A 27,606-nucleotide genomic window follows, 5' to 3' on the forward strand; every position below is an offset into this window, starting at 1 on the left:
AGGCTGAGCTGATTGTTAAATATGAATGCTCCTTTCAGAATCCATTTCATCTGATTAGTAAGCAAACCACCCACCTACAACCACCACAACCGCCCGGGACACTGGAAGCCCGCTTCAGGTGACAGGAACCACAAGTCACCTGCTGGGCATGTCAGATTTCCCCGACGGGTTTATAGTTAAAGACTTATCTCACTGCCACTAGCGGCCGTGGCCTGACCCAGGGCCACTTCCTTCTCCCCCCACCCTGGGCGGTGAGCGATGAGCAGATTCCCGTTCTCAGGAGTCTGGGGGCGCCCCCTGGAAGTTCGCTTTGCTTTTATCCCTCGGTTTTCCTCCGTTTCCCCTCCCCCTGCCTGCAACGCCCCCGCGCCGCCTCCGCCTGGGGATTTGCCGGCGCTCCCCGGGCCCCCTCGGCGCGGTGGGAAGCCTCCCTGGAGCACGTTCCGCCGGGAGGCGCGAAGGCTAAGAGCGCCTGGCGCCCGTCTGGGTGTCGCCAGACTCTCAGGTCTGGGAGGTGCGGCCGCTCCCGCCACTGCAGCGAGGGCCGGGCTCACGGCCGCGCGCCTGCCGCCGCCGCCTCCATGCTGCGGCGCGGAGCGCAGGTCTCCCCGGCCGGGCGGCCGCCGTTACCCACGCGCGCCGCGGTGGGGAGCCGGTCTCCCGGGCCTGCCCTGGCCGCGGCTGCCGGCCGGGAACCCCGCTGCCTGCCCTGCGCCTGAGCTGCGGACTCGCCCGGGCGCCGCGGCCGGCGGGCGGGGTGTCGGGGGCGCTGCGTGCAGCGGCGCGCAGGGAGGCGGCGAGCGTGTGCAGAGCTCCCGGAACCGAGGGCCGTGTGTGCGTGCACGCATGTGTGCGTGTGTTTGCGCGTGTTTTTCCTTCTTCCCTGGAGGTTGTGGATGGCTGCGCAGCTGGCTGCTCCCCTAGGATTTTTGACTTTGGGGAGATCTGTGCTGTGAGCTCAATCCAGCCAGATAATTCATTTTGCACGGTCGGTTGTAGCAGGAAAAAAAAAAAAAAGCGCAACTGGCCGGGGGTGGGGCAGACCAAGGAAACCTTCTGGAAATACACAGACCCAGAAGACAGCAAGAAATGAAAGACCTGAGAAGACTTTCATAACCTCCCCGCTGGCCCTTACGTTTTCTGGCAAGATCTTGGATGTTTGCTATCTTTTCAAGTCATTTTGACATCTCTAGCGTGGTGTGAGCCGCTTCCCCGCTAGCTGCGTGTGTGTTTGTGCGCGCGTGTGTGCGCGCGCGCCTATCTGATGCATTTGATTGTCTTTTATCCAACTGCCCAGAAGCAAATGTGTTAACTCGGTGGCGATACCCCTCCGTGCCCGGCTGCTCCCACAGCGGAAAGGACGCCCAGACCCATTTTCCTGGCTGGATTTGGAGCGGCTGCTGGGCTGGGGACCCAGGCGCATGGATCGCTTTGCCCCGAGGCTTGGGAGGCGGCAGTATTCTCCGGCTTCCAGGTACATCACAAGGTCAAGAGAGGGTCTCGCAGCCGTCTGGTAGCCCTGCATATGGACTTTCCTGGCTTGGTCAGAAGGATATGTACGGTTCGGTCCACAGCGTTTGAAGCCAAAAGTTCAGCCTTTCGAGCTGGTTTATTGTACAAACAAGGTAATGAAGATCGCTTTTAAAACTGCTTAACAGAATCCCCGACTCTTTCACAGCCTTTTCGCGGCTGCCTCCTCCCCACGAAAATGTCTCTTGAATGGCAAGGATTTGGGTTGCAGGAGAACTTGAAGGAAACATGATCAAGAGGCTATGCGAAAACAAGAACGCTCTCTTGGCTGCCCGCGGTCTGGTGGGGTTCGAAGCCGATCTCCGGAAGGACCAGTTCCCCCCTCGCCTCTCCCTCCCCGGGCCGTGTTGGGTGTGCGTGTGCAAGTGTGAGTGCGCGCGCGCCCGGATCCGAGTGTGAGTGTGCGTGTGTCTGTGTGTGCGTGCGCGGGCGCCCTGCCTCAGCCCGCTCCCCGGGCGCAGAGCCCCGTGTTTCCTGGGGCGATCAGTGCGGATCCCCCACCCGGTGCGACCTGAGGGCCAGGCGGCAGTGGCTGGGGCCACCTCTCCGACCGCCTAGCATGCGGGTGCTGAGCGATGGCAAAGGGCAGCGAAGTGCCGAGCGAGACCCGCGAACGGCAGTGAAAGCCACCTGGAGCCACCTTGCCGGGAATGTACCTGCGGGCCGAAAGTCCTCCTACGACCGTCTTTCCCCCTAGAGGCACCAGGTAACCAGCGAGCGACTACTTGCCTCACCCAGTTTCCTCCTGGTCTTGTTTCTAGTGTCTTATCTGCATTGCAGGCTACTTTACTTATTAATGTTTTGAAAATCATTAGGAAGGTCTGGGTATCCAAGGGCGCCTGCTCTGAGATGTGGTAATACCATTTCTAGAGATGGAACATGAATCTCTACCTGAGCACTTAATCTAGCGGGGAAAGCTAAAAGGCTATGGGCATGCTCCACCCTAAGGATATTTTTTGAGAGCTAGGCGCGGTTGCACCTGTTTGAAGATACCAGAGATGAAAATTTCGTGTTTCTTTCAGGCTGTGGTTGCCGCGGACCATTTGTTATCCAGCCCTCCCTAGACTGTGGAGTAGGAGAGGATGTTTGGTTTCCACACCTCATTTCAGCCAAAGATCATTTTTTGACCGTTCTCTACCTCTAGTCGTTCCCCCACCCCACGTTGTTCGCGAGCTCGCCAGATCCCGTTAGTAGTTGTAAATTACGCATCCTGGGACTTAGATCCGAAATGGAGTTTTCTTGGAACTTGGTGTGCATGGAAAGGAATTCATTGTCATGGGTGTGTGCTGAGATAATGGTGTTTAACTGCCGGGGTGGCTTTTACATACCAGAATACATCCATGAAAAGTCATTTTTGTGTCTAGGAGCATGAGGCTAAAACCCCAACCGCTACTGGCACCACCTCAGCTGTATTTTCTCAGTTGTGAAGAGGAGTTGTGTGTCTGCATGTGTCTGTTTCTGGCTAATAGATATTTTGAAAATTCTTTCCAGTGTCTTGATTCACAAACAGCAGGTTGGATTTGCTACTGCTTAATTAACATACTGGGTCTGAGCTGTTAAAATGGAGATTCCTGTGGCTGGCTGAGGCGTCACAAATTTAGTTAACTTCCAAAGCCCCTTCCCCTCGCGCCTTATTTCTTTCATTTCTTTCTCCCATCACTTCTCCCTCCTTCGTCCCCTTCAGAAAATTTCGCTCCCTTCTCCAGGCCATTAGAATGAACAAGATAAAGCACTTCTAAAGTAGTCCTCTCAATGTTTTACTTGATAGTGAAGACGATCTGAATTATTCAGCCGGGGAGTGCTTCGTCTGTTTCCCGCCTTCGGGGGCTGCCTGCTGGAAGCGCGCAGCGCAGCTTTGGCTCGGCGAATCTGGCGGCGCCCGGCTGCGGGCGGCAGTGGCTGGGGCTGCCGTGGGAGTTTCCGTTTGCGAACGCCGCTTGCAAAGTGGAGGGACGCTGCCTGGATTTCTCCACTAGCTGCGTTTCTATAGATATCCATATGATGGCATTTGGAGACCACGAGCTGGCCCGTAGCTGCTCTAGCTGTCCCTGCGCGCTGACGTCCCCAACTCCTCCTCTGGAGTCTGCTGCAGCCCCTGCAGGCTGGTGGTGCTGCGAGGCCGCTTTTGCCACGGGCTTGGGGGCTGGGCTCCGCCACTGCAGCTGCCAGGTCGGCTTTGAACACTTTCTTGGGGCGGGACTCGAGAGCTCCGCGGGCTCCCCGGCAGGCAGCAGCGCGTCGGGGCCGAGGTGGTCGCCCAGACAGGGGAGCAGGGTGTGGGGAGAAGCGCGTGGAGGAGGGCGGCGGTGTCCAAATGCCTACGCCTGCAAAATCTCTTTCTCCCCCACACCCCTAATGTGAATATTGAAGTACACGGAAGGAAAGCTGGCTCCAAATATTACTTGTCATTCAAAAACTACATGCTCTATCAGGATTAAAAAACCGAAGTCACGAGCGTATTTTCTAGATTTCCATTTGTTCTTTCTCCTCTCCCCTGGTGCTCCTCTGGATTTGATAGTTTTACACTGTTGTTCTGCCTTCGGTTGGAAGACTACTGTTAAAATCAACTAATGCATCCTCACCAGCTCCTACTGGGTAGACCTGAATGAGATGGGGCTTCTCCTGAGAAGGGCTTGGTTTGTCTCTGGGAACTCTGACGATGGGTACAAAGGAAACTTGGCTTTGATAGAAAAGCCCGTCCACGCTCCAAGGACTCAGAGGAAAAAAAAAAAAAAAGTACTGCTTGTTTAAAACAAGTGTAGGTAACCAAAATAAACTAGTAGAAACTGGGTACTTGGGAGGGAGTCATGATTTTTTTCTTCTGTTTCTTTTCCTTTTACTCTTTTAGTGACTTTAATTGTAATTCTCCCATCAGAAAATCCAAGATAGGCATTTTGTGTGCTAAACACCTGACAAGGACATGTCTTTGTCCCTTAAATTGGCCAAGAGTTTTACTGCAGCAAAATTAATAGCATAATATTTGTTAACAAATAAATCCCACCTATCCAGAGCATCAAACAAACAAACAAAACTGAAGGCTGGTGGAGAATATTGGTACTTGGAAAATAGATGTTTGCCCCATATCTCTCCTCCTTTTGCTTCTTGTTGCCGTTTACCACCATGGATTCAATCATTTGCCAGTTAATCTTCAGGGGAGGCAAAATAAATACATCAAGGTTACTATTGAGTGCTCAGAGGCCTAAACAGATTATACTATGGTCAATGCTGAGAATGCCATTCACTGGTCTGGACTGGAATGAGATTAAATGGCTAAACCAAATGCAGCTCTTACCACAAACTTTCATGTACAGAGGCTCACCAATCAATAATTGAATAAATAAATCCAAGTTTCTGCCACCCTTCCCTTCTCCCTTGTCTGGAGAGAAGAAGAATAGAGATACATTTGGAGATTTGAATCCACTTCCCTTGTTAGGCATAATCCACACACAGAGCTGGCATGGGTCACTGATGGTCACCTAAAGCTCTTAGGTATCGATGGGACATCTTCCATCCAAACCTCCTCACTTGCAGGCCCCTTTTCCCTCACTAGTAATAGGAAAAGAACAATAGGAGAGTCAGGACACCCATAAGAACAGATATGAGCATGTAGGTAAAAAGTTGTCACTTGATTCTCATTCCCTAGACAATTTCTTTCTGTTATTTTTCCCTTTTTAGGAGGACAATGACCTTGAACAATACCAGTATTGTGTTTTTTGCACACCACTTTCCTTCCTTTAAATATATAACACAACATGAACATACACACACCCATTTCCATTTTGAAATAGATTTCTGTGCTAGTCTTGGGGAGAAGTTCATGGAGGTATATGTTTGATATTAGGCAGAGGTATTTTTTTTTCAAGAGGGATAGCAAAAACTGCAGTCATCTGAGGGAAAATTGGCATACCTTTATTCTCTCTTCCACTATTTTTGTTTCCTCTGTCATTAAATGGATTTCTGGTAGGAAACAGTGGCCTGGCTATGACACTGGTGGCTAAAAGACCATCATACGTTATATGCACCTTTCATCTTTCCATGAACAGTAATCATTTCCTTTTGTCCATGTAAACCAAGGCTCTGCTTCCTCTTGCTGCTTGAAGCACTTCTGCTTTGATAGTTTTGCTGAGTTTTCTCATTGGTGAAATTAGGATCTGCTTTCTGCTGATACTATTGCTGTGTTGTGCAGTTGGGATGAGACACATTATCTAACAATGTTCCTGCTTCTATATGAAACTACTACATAATAGCTGCTCAGTTATTTAAAAGTGAATTTATAATAAATAAGGCTGCTAGTAATTATTTGGGGCAAAATTGAGGTCAGAGGAAGGAAGCTACTTGAAATTTTCTAAAGAGTTCAATAGGTAAACTATGACTTTATTCTTTCAATTTTTGTTTTCTATTTCCTGAGAAAGGAAACATATTGTCATTATATATGGGTTCTGATGGGTTTTTGTATGGTATAATAAGTTATAAACTTTATGTTTCATTGAAGAGTGAAGATAAAATTTAGGCCACACAGATGTGAGTGTGATTGCCTAGGACTCATGACCAACTCGTAATTTCGCTAAATCATTCCAGCGACACACATGCTCACAGCTCTGCCTTGTTCAATAAACTCAGAATGAGTCTACTTACTCTATTTCTAAGGCTCACATTTTTATTCTTGTGGCATCTTTCAATCATTGAGGACTATTTAGAATCTATGGCAGTATAATTTGTTCATTATATGGTGTGTGCATGATGAAATTTAGAAGCATTATGTGTGTAATTGTTGAAGCTATTCTGGTTAGAGGTGAGCCATTTTTATTATGCTCTATCCCCATAAATTGTATGATATTATGAAACTCTCAGTACAGTATAAGTACAAGAGATAGAAGAATTTAATTCAAAGGTTTCTAATGCTACTTTTAATCTTTTTGTCATAGTGTTCTGATAGATACTGTTCTGACAGACTGCTTTGTACTGAACTGTATCATAATTTAACAGTAATTATGAGGGTAGGTAACAACTGATAGACAATTGCAATAGAAATACATGGTTATACAAATGCACTATCATTTTACTGATATCAAGTAAAGCACATGAAAATGTTTTATTATTTAAATACATCCTTTTTTATTTTTACTAAACAATACAAAGTACATTTTTAGTATTTCTGAGAAATTGCTTTAATAGCTGGTATTTGTTAAGTTACACGGTTACATTAGGAGGAAAATGTCAGTTGACCAATTTGGGTCTTCCTAGAAATTACATGTTTTTATAAAAGAAATTTATCACAATTTATAGTGCACATTATTCTTTTTTCATTTTCTCTGTGAGCAAAATACGTATTATTTTTAAAATCAACTTCCAATAAAATATTTTAGAATTACTGTTAACAATCTTTGTGAAGAGTGATTGCGGGATTCCATAGAAAATTGAATCGATTTTAGATTTTACAATAAAAAAGGATCAAGAAAGGAAGATAAGTGACTAATGGATATTTCTAACAAGCCTAGAGAACAGTTTCTAAATTCTTGGAAAAAGATTGAAAGAAAACAAATTCATCCAGTATGTGCTCGATCAGAAGTTGTACAGCATTTGTCCAGAGGTAGAAGGTGAAACAATGGTACATATCTTAATCTATTTCACGTTGCCCCGAGCAGCTCTTTTGAGAAAGAGCTCTGAAGGCCACACCACTTTTTCTCTTAATTCCACTTCTCAAAATCAAAGAAAAATGCTAAGTACATGCTCTACCTTCCAGCTACATCTCCAGTCTTGCTTGCTGTCTGGAAATTGGTGTTTCATGGATCTTAGTGATATCATCTCTAAAGTTACTGGATATTTACGCAAAAGTGATTTACTAGTGGAAGCGTATCAACTCCACAACCAAAAAGCTAACTTTCTCTTACTTCCTTTGAAAGTACAAACAGTGGTATTTTTCACAAATTAGGGTAGCAACATTAAAATGTAGTGTTGAATGCTACATTAAATGGTGCATATGTGCCTTCTCCTACCTTGATATCAGTAATATTCTCAGATAACTTAATTTTCTGTAGAAATTTGATTAAGTTTAAATTGAAAATGTGGGGTTATTTATAAGAATGACAACGTATTTGCTATGTATTGATTGATCAACTGTTTGGTACTTTAAGAATAGATGACTAGATATGGGGTCCTGAACCTCAAGATGCTCATGTATGTCATAATGTGAAAGATACATAAGCTTGAGATTAACTTCTTAACTGACTTTTTAATTTTATTTTGATATTTTTATGCTTTGCAGTAGGGGAAAGAGAGGAAATTGTGAAATCATGGCTGTGGTTTGTAGAGTTCAGTTGGGATCATAACATTTGGGTTTCTACACACCTGTGTCTCAGCCCTGTGTACTCTGAGCAATTCTTTTAAACTCTCTGAGTCCCAGGGTCTTTGTCTGTGAAATGAGGCTAAAGACATTAGTGCATTTTAGGGTTGTCTGGAGAGTTCAGTAATGTAGTTCACTGGGTAATGAGCTACTATCATCATCATCATCATCACTACCATCATGATCATTATCATCTCATTATTAGGTAGAAAGAGCAAGGAGAAGAAAGATAACCAGATGGCTTTAAAATCTATTCTTGGGACCACAGAATCTCAGTGTCCTAAGGAATACTAAGGACCATCCAGATCAGGCATCGCATAGTCAAGTATCTCAAGAGTCCAGGAAGAAGATGCAAAGCAAAGCACTGGTCTGGGTTTCAGAATTCACAGGCTGTAGACTTACCCAAAGACTTTCAAATTTAAATTTATTCTAATCCTTGATGGTCCTTAACTTCTGAATCTTAAGTCTTCCTGAGATATATTCAGTCTTACATTCTCTCTAAAGCATCTCTGCCAAGTAGTCATCTTGACTGACCTCAAGGACCTTTGGCGATTTCAAAATCACTTCACCTAAAGTAGATTATTCCACTTTTGTGTATGTGTATGATGATTTTATTTTTTAGGTTGAGCCAAAATTCTGTCATTCTGTAGCTTCTAATAAGTTGTGAGGTAGGAGGTGATACAAAATAAGTAATTCTTATTGATACTATTGGAGAACTTAGATGGAACTACTTGAGATCCCTCATCGCAGTTCCTCTACTAATCATTGAACATATCCAGATCCAAAACTAGTTAGAGACAGTTTCCTATTCATTATTATTCCAATCTCCATTTTCTTTTGTGCTCAGCAAATATTAGCTATTATTAGTCTTCAATGTCATCTCCTTTTGGACAAGTTCTGCTGCTTTTGTCCCACTTTTCTTTGAAGTGTAGTATTAAGGCCAGCAACCCACATGGTTTGACTAATGTAGAGTTGAGCGGGACCATTTTTTCTTGCTTTTCAGGCAGAGAAAGCAAATATGTAGATAATTTTTCATCTTGCATTATGTCAGATGTTACAATTTGAATAATACTTGTTTCTATTTGAGCCTGGTCAGAGGATTTGGATTCTTAACGTATACCTCAAATATGTTATAACTGATTCATCCAAGTTTGGTTACGATTAAAAGCATTTGCCACTCTTAATCTAGTTACTAATAAAGCTACTGAGACTACTCTCTCAATATTAAAATTATGTTCTATTAATAATGAGCAAATTACATAAACTTTTTCCACTAAAAAGTGAGAGATAAGTAACTTATAAATTGTAATGATTCTGCTCATAATAAAAACAAAAAACAAGGAAATGGAGCAAGACAAGAAGAATAAATTTTCAACTCAAACCCTACCTAATGTGATTGACTGACTGTATAGTAGGCTAATCTAGATAAGAATGACTTAAGGCCCATCCTTCAAATTCTTTTAAAAAATACTTACTTGGTGTTTAATACATAGATACTATGGTAATGATTTCTCCTTTGAGACACAAAAGTCAACATGGCATAGATAGCACCAAGGAAAAAGAGTGAGTTCAATTAAGAGTGAAAAACTAATATATTTTTCAGAGAGGCAACTCTAGTACTGAATCAGTCTTGATGGCTTGCTCGAATCTTGGCCTCTTAGTTTACTCTTAAACCTAACTGATTGATTTCTATAATATTCAGTAATTTCTGTTACTTCCTCTTTTTTAAAAAAAAATCAATAATTAGGCTCTGAACAGTTTCCTCAAACTCCATATGAGGCTTCTAATTTCTACGAAGGGGAAATGTAATCTGAATACAGATAGAAATTAGGTATATACTGTCTGTTTCTTTATCTGGTATCTTTGAAGAATGAGTCTTTAGGTAATTGATGTTGTCCATAATCTTGAATGTTACTCATTTTAGTCATCATGCTTAAAAATGATCACTGAAAGTTTTACATTTAATGTGAATGCAAACAGTTATCAAAATTGGCACACTAAGTCTAAATATAATTAACCTTTTCTTAATGACTCCTTCTCTTCGTTAAATATCCTAGTGATTGCTGAAAGCCCTCAGAGACCAATCTATGACAAGTTTAAGGCTGTGAATACTGATCTTAAAATTTTCCTTCTTTTTTCCTTCCTATCCTCTTTGATTTTCCCTGCTCACATGTAAATAATTCTTATCAGAGTACCTGTTTTCCCATTTAACCACCTCATGGAATTTTTTTGAAGCAAAACATTTCTTGGTACATTTTAGATATACACAGTGATAACACTCATCATAGGGAATTGACACTATACATGATACATCCCATCTCTTCTTTTTTTTCCCATTCCTTCTCCTCTCCTCAGGCCCCCTCCTCTACCTTGTTAGAATTTCATTAAAAAAATAACAATTTTTAGATATGTTTCTAAAGGAGAGCCTGGAGTTGAGCAAGTCTAAGCTTTATTCTGAGTAAGGCACATGAGTTTTCTTTCCATATATTTCATGAAGAAAGTACTGAGAAAATCTAATATAAGTTGGATAATATATAATGAATAATAACCAACATCAATACATCAACATCCTCAACATTTTAAAGAAGGTACTCAATGCCAATTACTGCCACATTTTACTTTTCCCTACTCCATGCAGTAACCCTATATCTTACTCAAGAGTGTCTCCATTTTCAAGAGGAGCAAATTGGGACACAGGGCAGTTAATTTTACTTGGCTATGATTATACAGCTAATAAATGATAGGGCTAAAATTCAATCTCTGTTTTTCTTGGTCTTTTTAAAGAAGATCTTATACTTGACACGCTGAGAGGCCTTTCTTTTTCTCCTACTTCTTAAGATTGTTGATTATTACATATATGTGTTTTTAAAACCCTTCACAGCATCCTGTAGACATACATCACAATCTTAATTTCTTTTGCCTTTTACAGTACTCTGTGAGCTGCTGTATTTTATATTTGATAGTTTATGAAAAGGCTTTATGGTTATCCATTAGGGAATTCTGAAACTGTTTGTACTAAATAGCTGTTTTCATCCTGAATCTAAGATGTAAGTATATACCAAAACCATTTGTAAACTAGACTGCGTGATTTTGGATGACTTACTCTCTTTAATTTCCAATCTGCTTTTTCAGAAGATATTTGCAAGCCATTGTAAATTGGCAGAAACGCCATGCCATGGGTGATTAATAAATAATTGTTCCTTTTATGGCTTTTCCCAGTGGGCAGGAATCAGAGAACACTGCTGTGTTAGGATGGTGTGGAAGTTAGAGATTCCTTTGCCCACCATTGCAATCCTGTCTCTGTCTAACCACACACTGTATAGACTCAGCTTTTATTCCCTCCCTTGCCATGTTCTTTGTGCAGACTCCTCTTGCAGTCCTTGGTGAGCGCTTCAGGTTTTGCTCCCCTTGCTTCCTCTCTCTGGCACAAGGCCAGAAAAAACTCCTGTAAGGAATTTATTTCCATAGCTTGAATGAATTTCATTATTTCGACAACAAATGGGAGTGGTGAGACGCTGTCAGCATCTATGCTTAACTCTCTGTATACCTGATGTTAGGACACATCTTTTCTAGAATGATGTCTGTGGTGTCTTCTCATCTGTAAGCTACTTACATACTTTCTGTGCTGGATTTCAAAACCCTATCAATTCCTTGAAATTCTTCTCTTCTGTTTCCTATATCCTTTTATTAATATGGACTGGCTTTGTTCCTTGTTTTGAACAATGGGCCAAGTGATATGGTACACCTTCCAAGCCTAATCCTTAGTGACTATGTCGCTTTCACTCTTGGCTTTCTGTAAATGTAATTATCATGTGAGGAAGCCCAGGTTCCTCTGTTGATGTCAAGTGTACCAGATGGTACTAGCACCAATGCCTCCTGACATGTTGATGGCATCTTAGACCATCTAGACACAATTAAGCTTTGAGGTAATTATGTGAGTGACTCCTACTGAGAGCAGTGGAATAGCCCCTGAGTTTAGGCCAACACAAATTGCTGATCAACAAATCATGAACAAAAATACTGGATGTAGCTTGTATCAGTCAGTGCTTACTAGAGAAACAGATTTAATGCAAGATATACAAATATATAGGATTTTACATGATTGGCTTACAGTGGCTGCCCACAGAGTTAAGTGTGGAAGAGTGCAATAGTTCTGTCTGTCTATGTGCTGGAGATCCGAAGGGTCCAGTCAAAGATCTGGAGCTCACTGTAGTGTCGCATGTGAGTCTGTATCAGGAGGCCAAAGGCTCTGTCCTGGAAGCTGAAGAGTCTGCACAGGGAGCTAGGAGAGGATATTCAAGGTGAAGGTGAAGACTGGAGCTCCTCTGATGAAACAGAAGCGAGCCTTCCTTGTTTCCTTTTAATACCATTCAGGGAACAAACTGCCTGAGGGTGGTCTTCTGTCTTCAGTAAATCCCCTCAGCCACACTCAGAACTATGCTGATCCAATTTAGTTGGGCATTTCTTACTCAAGTCGACACAATTAATTAACTACCACATAGCTTTAAGCTTTCACATTATGGAGTAGGAAAAGATAACTGAGACACCCACCTTGGGTAATGGAACATAGCTTGTCATCGTGTCTCTTTTGAAAGAAAACCGTTTTATTGAATATTTTCTAGTCTTGTATTAGTCCTCTTTACCACTGCTGGGACACAATACCCAACACCCACCAATTAAAGGAGAAGAGATTTAATTTAGCTTATGGTTCCTGAGTATTCATTCCATGGCTGGCTGGCTTTACGGCAAGAACATTATGATAAAAGCAAAGCTCTTTAGATCATGATGGTAAGAGATCAGCATCTGAGAGGAAAGGGAAAAGAAACGATAAAGTATCCAAGGTCATGTCTCCATCATCCATCATGACACTCATAGAAATGTATTCCACCAATCCCTGGGCAGCTCCCAAGCCAATCAAGTCGACACATTTCAAGTTTGCCACATTTCCTAAACCTTTCGAAGTCTTTGTTGATTCCACAGTAGGCACTTTTTGTTAGACATTTCTGAGCATGGTTGAGTATACATGACATCAATTTCTATTTACCTGTTTTCTAGTGTAGCCACTTACTACTGCATTAAAGGAGCTTCCTCAAAAAAGTTTGTCCTCTCATGCTGGGGGTCCTGCTATTCTAAAGCTCAAGAGGGAAATTGACTTTGTCCAATTTACATTTAGGTTTGGTTTGTTTTATTGTGACTTTTTTTTTTGTCACTTCTCCAAGATTTCATTTTACCTTCTAATTATGTTTTAGTGATTCATATTTACTATTCATTTCTTTCGTAAATTAAATCTAGATTACACAATTACTTTATTCTGGAACTTCACATATCTCATTTTATTTAGTAATTTTCTCATTTATGTATCAAATTACTCTATAGAAAATTGACACACTATTATAGGTATAATAAGGTACAAGGCGTAGGCCATGGGCCAGTAAAATTATAATGATTCTATAACTTTCTGATTATAATTTATTTGTAAAATTAAATCTTTAAAATGAGTAGAGATGACTTCAGTGCTTTCACTTTTAGAAAAGGGATACATTTGCAAGTAGATGAATGGAAATACATTTTGCATTCACCTAAATATTTTCTTCAAGAATCTTATGGATTTGAAGGACTTTCTGGATTATATTGAATAGGAAATATTTTATTTCCATTTTTTTCTTATATTTCTTACTGTGATTTTAGGATCTAAAGTAGGTAGTGTGTGTTGTGCTATTTTAAATTTCTACCAGTGAACTCTAAAATAACAGTATGTAGTCCATCTGTTGCATGTGAAAGTTAGTACACATAAATACTTATTTTCATAGTGTAATGTGTATCTGTTTCCTTATATGTGGAATTGGACTAATATTGATGCCCATCCCAAAGGCTTCAAATAATGAATTCCCAGCGCTTCACACCTTGATTCTCCAATAATGGAATGCAGAAATACCACTCAAATTCACTATTTTAATATGTTGAATGTAAGAGAATTACAAGGGTTTTAAAGAATAACTGCAAGTATTTTCACACGTGTAGCAAACTTGCTATATTTAAAAATGTATAGCTCTATATTTTACATACCAGATAGTTATATTTGGCTTTAGTAGGTTTTCTGCTTGCAAATATCTTTCTGCTTTACTCTGTTAAAACTCAAGACTGAAGGAAACTTTTAAGATCATACTAATCCCATACTTCTCTTTCCAGATAAATCTACAAGGTTTTTAAAAATAAATAAAATATAAGCAATTTTAGTACACTTTTATAATAACTAAATATTATTAAACTAACTAAAATAATATTTTTAATGTAACATCTGAAGTAGTGTTTGGTCATTAGGACATAGCAAGGAAAACTAAAGTTAACATTCATTTTATCAGTTATTTAATGGCCGCTACCAACCCATGTTATTTATAATTTTGAAATTATTCAATTGGGAGGATTTTTCTGAAGAAAAACATTACAAACACAGAACCTATCAAGATTACCTTGGACTTTTTGATTTGTTACTAATTTTGCAGCAAATCTATCCTTCTTATTATGTCCAGGTTTAATTCAATGAAAAGAAAATGAGTAACTTATTTTTTCTGTTATGGAAAATTGATCTTATAGTTCTTTAAATTAATTCATGCTAATTTTATTGTCATCTTTATCTCTTTCAGAGTTCTATTTCTTCTTTGTATGTTTTGAATTGAAAATTAAAACTTTTATCAGAGTAGCTACACCACATATGACTATAAACATTTTTATTGAGATGAAAAATGGAGAAACCACTCTGTGCAATTAATTATTTTTTCCAATGGTATTAGAAAGATCAAATTTCCACAAACCTAAGTGCTATATATAACAGAATACGATTTGAAAATATGAAATAAGTAATTACCTGTAGATTATACATGTTAAAGGAAAGAAGCATAGTCAAAGGCATTTTAAAAGAAAATAGGAAATTTCAGGAAAATACATCACTGTTGGTGCAAAGTGTATGCTCAGAAGGTATTTGTTGAATAAATGAATTGATATATAAATCAAAATTGTGTATATACTATATTAAGCGTTGGTTTTAAAATGTGTATATAAAGCACTAAAGTCTGTATGTAGCAATAAAAGGAAACTTTTAGAATAGTCATTATCTGTATATCCAGTGTTTATTTAGAAATGATAATATTTATGACCTTTGGGTTTAGAAAAAGAATCAAAATCTTTCTAATATCAAAAATCCTAGCCCTTGAAAAACAAAAGAGTATCTTTTAACAACTTTTTCTCTTTGTCTCTCCCCATGTGCTCTCTATGAAATATAATCCATATTGGAAATATAGGAAGTACCAGCTATCTCAAACTGAGTTCAACTACACAATACAAAACTTTCTTGGTTGGCGTAATAGGTAAAGTGCTGCCGAGATGTGTGTTCCCTTTGACAGTTGGTGCTATCAATGATAATGTAAAGGTATGATCTGGCATTTTAAGCTAACATGATAAGTAACAATGTAACATTTCATGGAGGAGTTGAAAGCCACAGGTAAGTATGCAAAAGAGCAAGACAAAATAGTGACATGATGCTTCTGAGCGTGTCAGAGTTCAGTATCTGCAACCAGTACTCTACAGCATAACATTTTTGCTCTTAGCATCTAGAGAAAATAGAATTTTGTCACTTAGAACTCATTTAGCAGTCAGTGGAAAAGCTACCGTAATATGGCTCATGCATATAGGAATTCCTTGACTCACACAATCAATAGCAGGACAATATTATGGCATAGCTTGACTCAGCATTGAAAGAATTGAAAAATGAGGATCCAATCATGAGCTGTAATTTTTCTTGATTTAATTTCTCAGATTTGGAAGGATGCATCATGATATCTTCATATCATTACAATGGGAAGTCCAAAGGCAGAAGGAGAAAGACGAGAGAGGAAGGAGAGAGAGAGAGAGAGGGAGAGAGAAGAGAAATGCTTCTTTTTCAGGCAGATCTGGGAAGGTTTTTAAATTGGCTCTTTTCAGTCCAAATTCCTTGACTTGGGCTCTTTCCATTTCTGAACTGGGTTAGGAGGAATAGATACTACTGTACTTGACTGATTTATCGGTCTCTTCCTCATTCCCTCTTTTTCTTTTTCCATTTCTCTTTTTTTCTTTCAGAATCATTGTCAATATTCCTCTGTCCTCCAAGTGGAATTAAAAAACTAATATGCCCCTAGTGAGATTTTAATATTTTGCTTTGCTAATATGTGTTTCCTGCTTTAAGATTCTTTATCAAGCTCTGTTATTTTAGGGAATAAACTAAAAATTATCAAGCTGGTCTTACTGTAAAATCTTTAAAATGAATTAATCTTATAGAATTTTGTTACAACTAAAATTCTATTTGTCTGCTTTCCATTGAGAAGTTAATTGACACCTGCAATACAAATACTCCTCATTTAATGACCTACCTGTTAATGACTGTACAATTGAGGTGCACTGTTGGACTGAAGACTTGCATTTGGACTTAGGACGCAGCAGTGTGGCCTTACAGTAGCTTCTTCTACAGTACAGTACTGTAATTTTTGCTGATTGTTCTGTACAGTAGTAGTTTTATGTTCTGCTATGCACTACAATACAGCATGTATGATTCATGCAAATAAAATCAAAGTCATCAAGTAGGAGTTTCCTTTGACCATTTCTTTGCTATGAATATTGTAATATATATACTATATACAACTCCTTTATTTAATGACCAATGCATTTAACAACCTAGTTGCAGGAAAATAACTCGACTGTTAAACAAGGAATAGTGGCTATGGAGATATAGCTATATATCAATCGATACATCAAATGTGAATATATATAATATGAATTTGCATACTATTACATAAGTTTATTTTTATCAAATACTGAATCTCTGGTAATATGCATGCTGCATACTGTACTGTTTATAATTATCGCACTTTGAAATATAAATAAATTATAAGTTAAAAGGGAGATAGTATCATCTGTTAGTCCTTGTAAAATAGTCTATTAAAATTATAGAAGAGAAAATGATAGTGGCAGAATTTAAATATAATTGTTTTAAAGTCTTGGTGTCATTTTCTCTTTGTATGAGAGATGAGACAAATGGTGAATAATTATCATAGCTTTTGTTACATTATCATGATCATACAAATGCTAAATAAATTACTGTAGCTTTTGTTTCATCATCAAGATCTCTTTTCCCACCTTATGAAGGAGCCAATTCTCTATTATGATTTACCCATTTCTGAAAGTCACACTTTTTTGTATTTTCTTATCATGTCTCTCTTTAATTTTCTTCCATAATTTTAAGATTTCAGGTGCTAATAATGAGCTGGGTTTTAATAGGGATAAGCCATCATTTTATATTGACTTTTTGTTCTGACTTCAGTTAAATGAAGGAAGTGACCAGCAAGTGGCTGAGACAGGCTGGGTCAGTCCCAGGGCCTCTGCTTCTGTACAGGGTAATCTGTCCTGTCAGAGCTCTGTCTTCCAGCCTCTTTGGAGTCCACTGTGTTTTCCTCAGGCCCACAGCATTCCTAAAGTCATTGAATAAAGAATCTTCCAGGTGACAGGTAACAGCTAAAATTAATACCAGAGGGGATTTTGAAAATTGTGTGTGTGTGATTTCCTAGTAAGTGGCATATCATAAAAGTAATCAAGTACGTCTTTGTTTTGTATGGAACTCCAACATAATGCAGTTACTCAAGGTCAGTGTAGTAATAAATTTTCATAAAGGTGCAAATAAAACTAATGCTCTAGCTTTAAATGACAACTGTAGGAAATATTGCTTGTATTAATATTACATTTTCATTGCACTGGTGTGGTTCCTTAATGTATTGGACAGTGGCTATTTATCTTTTAACAGTTGGATTATCTTAGTTTTCACTTAGTTCAAGAGAGTGCAGCTGGACGTATGAAAGTCTCTTTTTCATAGTCAATTTTTGATCAGAGTACTCTAAATTTTATTAACTAATTACGGAGAAAGCACATCTCTGCATTCTGCATTGGGAGGAAGTTAGTGGCATCCTGTGAAGAAAATAATAGTGTGGTTAGCCAGTGTTCCTGCTTCCTCTAGAATACTGTGACTAACCAGTTGAAGCAATGACATATGCAATCATAAGCTTCTGAACTACCTGGAAGGAAATGGTTTTGGGGCCACTACAGATATGGTATTTAAGTGTCAAATACATTCTGTTTCAGAAAATTCAGGGTTTTTTTTTTTGTCTTAAATTCTTTTATTGGTACAATTTAGGTATATGATACGTTTACATTTATCATTGGGTACTTGTACCTGTACATGATGTATCTAGGTTTTAATTTTTTCCCCATTATCTGTGTGCCCTTCACCCCCTCCACCCTTCCCTACTTACGAAGACTTTGTTTCCATTTATTCTTTTTCTCATAATTTTTCCTTTCCCTTCTTTCCTTTCCCCTTCCCCTCCCACTTCCCCTTCCCTTTTGGACCTTTTCTTCCTATTTCAAATTATCAATTATTCATTTTAATCCTTATTTACATTTTCAGTTTCTCACACTAGAGTAACTATTTGGTATTTACACATGTGTGTCCTATTTATTTGACTTAAGAAGATGGCCTCAATATGCATCCATTTAGCTATAAATGTCTCTAGTTTCTTGTTTTTATGGCTGAGTAGTACTCCATTTTGTAAAAAAAACCCACATCTTTATCCAGTCTCCAGTTGATGGGCACTTGGGCTGTTTCCAAGCTTTCACTATTACAAACTGTGCCACTTTAAACATGGGTGCACATATATCACTGTGGTATGATTCTTTTAATTCTTTTGGGAAGATACCCAGCAGGGGAATACGTGGGTCAAATGGGACCTCTATTCCTAGTTCTTTGAGGTATCTCCATACTGATTTCCACAGTGGTTGTACCAGTCTACACTCCCACCAACAATGAAGAAGGGCTCCTTTCTCCCCACACCCCTGCCAGTATTTGTTATTTGTTGATTTCTTGGTAGCAGCCATTCTGTCTGGGGTGAGGTGGAATCTCAGTGTTGTTTTCATCTGCATCTCTTGAATGACCAGTGATGTTGAATATTTTTTCATATGTTTATTTGCTGCTTTTACTTCTTTGTCTTTGTCTATAGTTCTGGAAACATTAGCCACAGCAATTAGAAAAGAGAAAGAAAAGGAATAAAGATAGGAAAGGAAGAAGTTAAACTGTCATTATTTGTTGACAATATGCTACTCTACATAGAAGACCCAAAAAACCCTGCCAAAAGACTTCTAGACTTACTTGATAGATTCAGTAGAATAGCTGGATATAAGGTCAACACCAAAAAAAAAAAAAAAAAAATAGAACAATAGCCTTGTTATAAACAAATAACAGACTCACTGAGAGAGAAATCAGCGAAATAATTCCTTTTACAATAGCATACAAAAAAGTGAAATATCTAGTAATCAGTCTAACAAAGGAAGCAAAAGACCTCTACACTGCAAACTACAGCATTCTGAAAAAAGAGATCGAAAAGTATCTAAGAAAATGGAAAGACATCCCTTGTTCCTGGGTAGGATATTCAGTTTTTGAAATAACCTCAGTATCTTACTTCAATATGGGCACATAATTGTTATGTTACTACATAAGCATATTTTAAAATGTTTATTTTTTAAATTGTAGTTGTTTTAATTATTTTCATCAGTGTGGTTGAAGTGTGAATGATTGGTTAGTTTTCTAGCAGCTAATCTTTGTAGAAGTATCACAGCTAGTACTTAACTAATGTCAACAACCAATTGTTCAAAACCATGAACAAGATCTACTCTATTGCAATGTCATCATTTGTAACCTCTTCAGATGATCCTTCAGAGGAGAAAAATATTGATCTGGAAGGTTATCACAAAAATAGAATGCAGCAAGAGATAAAAATAGCATTTTCCTTTCTGTCTTTCTCAATTTGGGTAAAACATTCACTGTATTGTTCTGCATAAGCTTTGGAAAATGCTCTAAATCTCATTTTTATTTCAGGGTACCATGAGCCTTTTGAAGTGTAAGTAGTGACAGGCTAAAGTGACATTTTGATAAAGCAGTGGTTGAATTATGAAATACTGTTAATCTGTATCACTTCTGGGAACCTTAATTGAAGCACAGAGTCTGACTAAACCAACAGCAACAAAGAAACAAAAGACTGAATCGTGCTATCCTATTATATTAGTTCTCTCATAGTACACACATACACACACACACACACGTTTTCCTCCTTTTTTTGTTCTCTATTTGGATCCTGAGAATAAACTAATTCTTACAGGTTTTTTTCCTTTGAGTTGCAAAAAAGTTGATTGTTTACAGATAAAAGATCTTAATTAGGGGTAATCAGTTGATATTTTGATTTTTAATAAAACGGCTTTAAGGGTACATTTTTTGCTAGTGATTTCATTCATTTTCTAAGCTGTAGATGCCTTTATTAGTTTCATCATGATTTGGAGATTGATAGTTAGAGATACTTTGGTGAATTAGAAAGGATAATAAAACTACAGATTGTTCTTTTTCATAAAATATTTTATGTTATACTCCAAATTTGTTAAAATTAGAAGACCTAGATACGGCTTGACAGTTTATCCCAAAGATATTATGGGACAAGTCAAATGTAATTATATGGAAATTTATTGAGATATAGTTTACAAGTACAAAAACATTTTATAAGACTTCATGCAATTTTAAGTTTTGATCAGTAGTAGACAGGTTTCCTAATGAAAGATCATCCCACTGTTTAATTAAATTACATAGATATATATTTGTTGCTAGAGTGCATATATATGTATATATATATGTAAAACTCTAAAATATATAGTTCTAAAAGTGAAAGCTATGGTGGGTATAATGTTATCTTTTTCATGTAAAAATACACATATACACATAAATTTATAAATTAATATTTTTCTGGAAGCATGCACAGCTACAAAAGTAGATGGTTATGCCTTCTCTGGTGAGAGAATCAAATTGTAGTCAATTTTCTTTTGTTAAACAGTTTGGAATTTTTACCTAGTATGTGTAAAAATTAAAAGTAAAAATGTATATTTATGATGGATTATTATATATCAAATCAAATCAATTATGAATGTTTCTAAATAATGATGAAAGACTAGTGTATTCTAGTCACTATATTATTAAATGTTTACATTCCAACCAAAACATCAAAGATATTTACAAAGTTACTTTCCCTAACTGGGTTGAAGAAATTTCACAAACAAGCTTATGTAGAATATGGTCAGTACTTGTTATCATTTTTATCTAAAATGTGTGTTCAAAGATGGACTTTTGAATGGTGATTGTCTTATAGGAGCAAGGGTGTTATGCAGGTTAGTTGACTGATTAATCCATGAGTTGAGCAGCTGTTTTCTGCCACACCCTCCCACCATGCTGTTTCTGCCTTGGAGTCATACAACCATAGACTGAACCGACTAAAACTGTGAACCAAATAAAATTCTCTTCCTTTAAATTGTGGGTATCAAATATTTTATTCCTGCAACAGGAAAGTAACTGATACAGTAATGGATAAAACAAAGTCTGGGCCTTACTGGAAGTTGCACTAACAAAGTAAAATGCTAGAAGTATTCACTGATGACAAGCTTTTGCTGTTACACGTATGTAATTGATGTGTGTGAGAGGTTAGAAGTCTGTATAAAACCTGAACATTTAATTTAATCAAGATAATATCAAATGTTTAACTTCCGTGATACAAAACATTTCATTCTGTGTTCTGTTCAGCCTCATTTTCTTGGAAACAGGAATTGTGAATATTTTGTACTCTTTTACATTTGGTCCCACTACAGAGTTTTGACAAGCAAATGAATGACGGGATCTTAAATTTTAAGAGGAAATTATTTTAATATGATTTGAAAATACAACTATTATTCTAATTTATTTCAATATGTTGAGCAAACAATACAGAAAAATATGAGAAGCTTTGCTAGAAGACTAGATTTGAAAATTGATAATAGAGAATTACCAAGTTACCAAAGATAAAAAAGCTTTATTTGAATTTTGTGGGGAAAAATGAAACTAAAATTTCAAAAAACTCTCTTATCTTCTAAGCATCATAAATATAATTGCAATTGTGCTTATTCCTAGGACAAAAGAAATATTCAACTTTTATCTTTTCTTTGCAGGTAAAATTAATTAATTGCATAAAGGAATGGTGTTTTCTTTACACTTAATCATTAGAGAACTTAGTTTTTAAACTTATTTTCTACATTTTTTACTGAGCTATGGTTCCCATGCCATATAGTTCACCCTTTTATAGTGTACAATTTAGTAGTGTTCAGTATACTTACAGATCATGCAACAATCGCCACCAAATAATTCCAGAATGGACACATCATTACCAAAGGAAGCTGCACACACATTAGCAGTCCCCTTCCTCTTCTCCTTTCTGGGAGGTTAATTTTTGTAAAACAAACAAATGCCTTTTTTTAAATATGGAAGAAAGAAATTTTTAAAAATTCACAATTGCCTTTCTTAATTTTTTGGGATAGTTAAACCAATTTTTCTAGTTTCTTCACAGATATTTGTTTCATTTGTCATGTGTTTTATTTTGCCAGGTCATTATTTATCAGTAGCTGTGCATTTGATTCTAACAGTTCTATATTATTTTCATTGACTTCATAAAATCCTAATTTTATAGATGATTTTCAGTTTTACTTTAATATATACTATAATATATAATATAAAATGTATGTAATATAATATTTACAATACTTGAAATACAAAAGCAAGTACAAAAGAGTTCATAATATGATCATAATATACCTTATCTCTGTATGGGGTTATTTTTTCATTTGTGTGTTCTGGTGTTAAGTGGAGAAGTGTTTAAATGGGTTTAATTGCATGTGCATTTGTATGCATACTTACATATGATTAGTTCAATAGTGTATATGATTGTGTAGTAACACTTCTATTGCTTTAACCAGTCTTCTCATTTCAGACTTGAGTAAAGAATACCAAATAAAAGCTCCTTTGTAAATCACTTGGAATCCTATGTGTTTTTCCCTCTTGAGAGAGAAACAATGAATTGTATTTAACAGTTTCCATTTGTGTGATTGAAAATTGAGAATATAGCATAATAAAATTAATTTTATTTGTTGCAGATTTTTCTCGGCATTTGGCAATATAAATTTTAGTGAGATTTGAATGGTAACTAACTTAAATCTGTTAAGGTTTTGTTCAGTCCTTTTTTCACAGCTGCTTCTCTAATATGGAACACAAACTCTACCTAGACTTCTTTGTAAGGTGAAGCTTATCTGATCTGTCAACTTTGAGTTCCTGAATCTTGACTGTAATTTTAAGTTTCCTTTTATCCCTCATTTCTCTTTAACAGTATCTCCTTTTTTTTTCTCACTAAGCTCAGTGAAATCACTTATCAGATAGATAAAAGGAAAGAATTCTTCTCTCTAGGCTGGTCCTCTTCCTGTGTTGTCACATTTTGCGTCTTTAACACATTGACTCATTCATTCAGCACATATTTATTGATAACATTCTGCACATGCCAGAACTACTGGTAGGATCTAAAGGTTCAACAGTGAACAAGAGAGATTTGATCATTGCACTTGTTGAATGGATGCATTCGAAGGGCAATGAATACTTAAAAATTCATGAATTCAGTATTTTAGATCCCAGATTGTGTCTGGTTCTAAAAATGACATTAAGGATGGAGATCAGCTTTGTATATGTGAAGAGTGTTACAACACTGGAAACAGAGTGTTTACTGAGAGATGGGATACCAGACATCAAGCACAGCTTCTTAGTCTCTTGTTACTCCATATGGATCAAGGATGGTACCTGGTAGATGAGCTCTTGATATAGGCTTTCCAGTTTGAATTGTGAATTCCCACTTAGTGTCTGAGCTATTGAAATTCAATTATTAGGCTAAATTTACTTTTAGCCGGCTCTAAAAACAGATACCTGTATCGATTTATGAAGATCATTAAAAAATGTTCAAGAAGGCCTACATCTGTGTATCTGCAGAAATTACTTATGCAATTGTTCATTAGGTCTGGGGATTTTCCTATATTCCTTTCTATTTTAGACCATCTAGACTGCTGTGGTTCAGTGGTGGGTGGAGAATGTATTTGTAGAGTAGTTTCCATTAATCAAGAATGCTTTGTATTTATGATTGTTTCTTGTATTGCAGTATCACATAATTTATTCAACAGCAGGAGCCTTGGGTTTTACTGTACAAACAACTTCTTGCTCACTCATTTGTGGGTTACACTTCCATGCTGCTTTATGGCCTTGAAAGAATTTCATAAAACTTATTTATAAAGTATTTCCACTGTTTTACTTCATCTCATGTTTTTCAACATTTTCCTATATTCAAAGGTTTCTGCATTTTATTTATATTAGAAAAACACTATTTAGTTTCTCTGAATAGAATTTCCTAATTGAGTAGTCAGTATAGCTGACGCAAAGCTCGTGGAGGCACTGGTATAGTATTTGTGGTTCTCTAAACATACTGAGCTACTTCATGTTTTAGTGGCACTTCTGTGCTTTCTTTTGCTAAACATAACATTTCCCCCATTGTCTTTTAATTAGTTATTAGACAGAGTTTCTAAGAACTTTCTTTAGAAGTCTTCACTGATGCTTCAAAGTGAAGGATAATGTCACACATCTTCATTCCCTTACTACTCTCAAATCATATGTCCTAGAGAGACTGCTGGTAGGGTTCTGTTTTTTTGTTTGTTTGCTTTTCATACAAAGCAATTTGTAAAGGTGCAAGTTCACTGCTCAGAACTTTTGGTGGCAACTTTCCTGAGAACGTTACTTTTTTCTGTAGTGGTCATTCTTAATTAAAGCATTCTTTCATTACAGCACTCATACATTTTATTGAAATAATATATCTTTCCATATATGTTAGGGAGACACTAATATCTTTGAAACCATGATATATTCAACGTCTTCATTTGTTTTTCCTCATGCGTACAATAGCATTTGGAATGTTAATAAGATAATATAAACAATTACTCTGTTAATGATCACATAAAACAGGCAACAAATGCTCAGATTTTTACTAAACTTGTTGATAAACTCATTGATTCACTGCAGCATAATGTTTGAAGAACTTTTCTCAATAAAGAACTACTAGGAAGGGGCTATATGAACATTTGAATATAAAGAAAAATTTCTGAGTTAAATATATTTAAGCCAATAATTTCTTTCATGATGCAATTATCTTTTCAAATTGGCTGTTGGATCATATAAATTCAGAAAAGATTGTTAAAATTTATTATTTCAAAATATTTGAATTATTGATCATTTTCAGGTGTTTTTGAAGACTGCTTTTAAGAAATGCATAGCGTGACTGAATGGATCACTCTCTTGGATTAAGGCTTCCTATTTGTTGAATATCAGCTCATCATGTTTGCTTTGAACCTAGAAATTCTAATCCCATGTTGTACATTATATGCTGTAATTATCATTTATGTTTTGCTAATTCAGGTGTACAGTAGTAAAAGAATGAAAAGAATCTCATTTCTTTAAGAGCATTACTACTTTGGACTATATAGTTTTGAGTAATAAATGGGAAAATATTTTTTTTCAGTAAGCTCGTATAAGATATTCTTGCTTCACTCATGAAACATTTCACTGCTCAGATTTTGTCTTATGATTTTGAAAGTCTTTTACATCAAATTTAAAAATTTTATTTTCTTGAGCTTCCCCTTAATATTTGTATTAGTTCTTTACTATTTTATATATATATTAAAGGACATCATGCATTGACCTTAGCTAGACAACTTATATAATCTGGAGAAATACAACCTGGAGATATTTCTTAATTTATTAACTGCCAAAGTGGAATGGTTTATATAAAACTCTGGACTTTCTTCTTATAGGCTTCCCTCTTGCAGTCAATACTGCATATTTCTGTCAAATAAAGCTTCCTAAAATGCTTCAGTTATAACATCCCTACTCGGAAACCTCCAGAACCTCCCTCATGATACTCAATTAAATTCTACCTTATTCTCTGATGTTCAGGATTCTCCAGCCTTAAAGATCCAGGGTCTACACTCAACATGGTGACTTGTCTGTCCTCACCATCCACGGTAATGAAACTGCATTATTTGGTTTGTGCAGACACTTACTCCCTAACACTCTCTCTCTCTCTCTCTCTCACACACACACACACACACACACACACACACACACACACACACAGGTGTATTTGTGTATTTCCATAGGCTTTTTCTTCATGGAACACTATCTCTTGCATCATTTCTTCATGCTCAAATTCAGTTGATCCTTAAGTGTCCAGCTAGAAAATCTCTGCTGTAAGAAGCATCTTCTGGCTCTTTTATTCAACAAGTGTTTGTTTGCTAGGTATTAGTCAAGGGCACTGTTGATGAAAAGACCATGACCAGAGAAAAAGGCAAAATTGATATTAACTGATTTGGAGATAGACAATAAAAGAATAATAAATATCTAAATGTTAGTTAATGGTAAGTGCTATGAAGGACAATTTCAAATGTGAGCTATGAAGTGCAGAGTTTGAGAGGGAAGGCTGACATTTGATTGAAGGTGATCAGGAACACATTATCTTAGAAAATGGGGTATTTTCAAAGAGATCTGAGAGGAAGCACAAGTCAGGAGGCTCTCTAGGAGAAGCGTAGAGCCAGAGGGCTAAGTGAGTTCAACATCACTGGGCCAGATGCAAGCTGTATGTCTGTAAAATAGTCAAGGGCTGTATATGTTGAAGAGTTGTGAATGAGCAGAGCAGTCACTGAAGTCACAGAGGAGCATAATCCTGGGGTCCAGTCTAGGACTTCAGCTTTCACTGCACAAGAGCTCGAAGCCAGTCAGGGTTTGAGCAGAGATGAGGTGGGAAATGGGTGCTATCTTAGAGGATTTCTCTGGCCACTGCTTTTGAAGGGACTGTAAGGCCACCAATGAACAGTGTGAGACCGCAAAGGGTGCACTGATCAAGATTTGCTAGTGGACGGAACCTGGTTCTGCTATGAAACGTGATGAGATTCAGGGTTTGTTTTAAAACAAGGAAGTTTATTTAAAAGGAGGATAAGAAATCATTAAGTAAATAATCAGCATTTTGGGAAATCTCTCTTTATCTTTGAAACCATCATTTTTATTAAATTAATACCTGTGCCAGGCTCTTTACTGTGATTTTACTTCCACTGTGACACTTAAACTTCATAGAAACAGTTTGAATTATAAGAAAATAGTATATGAGCCTATGTTCCTGTATTCTTAGGAAAACGGAGGGGATTAAGTACATCAGAACCTTAATAGTGGGAGAATAATAGGTAATTTTAGATTTTATATTTATCTGCATCTGTTTCAAGAACAGATGTTGATTCTCATTTATTTATTTTAAAATTCCTACACATGAATAGTTATATTACTTTTACAATCTAATAAACATTAAATGTGAGAGTTTTGAATGTTAACTCCATGTACTTGACTTTACTATCTTATAATGGATAAGAATAGGATTTATAGTCAGACTTGGTTTCAAATTCTATCACCTTTGAACAAATAATTTAGCCTCTTTGAACCCCAGTGTGTTCATCATGTGATAATCTAAAATGTCAAGGTTTCAGGCTGTGTCCATAGTGAAAATGGTATGGAAATGACAATCTTGAACATAAAATCTGATGCATATGATATAGTAAGTGGTTACCATTTTTATGCTCATATTTTAGGTCTTCAGATTAAATTACTTAAGATAAAGTATATAGTACTACAATATTTATATGTACACAATGATACAGCTGAACATAATAAATTACCATGAAAATAAACTAAG

The 27,606-nt window shown here is 37.2% G+C and overlaps 1 protein-coding gene across 3 annotated transcripts in view; it reads left to right on the forward strand.

Moving 5' to 3' along the window:
* Positions 1-779: 779 nt before the first annotated feature.
* The window catches only part of Lrfn5 (leucine rich repeat and fibronectin type III domain containing 5), a 268,507-nt gene continuing 241,680 nt past the window's right edge, over positions 780-27,606 (forward strand). For 2 of the 3 annotated variants that reach the window (XM_004862757.3, XM_087208037.1), the window contains exon 1: positions 780-2,236. The gene's annotated coding sequence lies outside the window, so the exon portion shown is untranslated. The remainder of the gene's footprint in view (positions 2,237-27,606) is intronic. The other variant, XM_004862756.3, reaches the window with a different exon arrangement.

The sequence above is a fragment of the Heterocephalus glaber genome, unplaced genomic scaffold (genome assembly GCF_053883595.1).
Source record: "Heterocephalus glaber isolate CG9 unplaced genomic scaffold, H.glaber_assembly_v1.0 deba00000901, whole genome shotgun sequence".
Lineage (NCBI taxonomy): Eukaryota > Metazoa > Chordata > Mammalia > Rodentia > Bathyergidae > Heterocephalus > Heterocephalus glaber.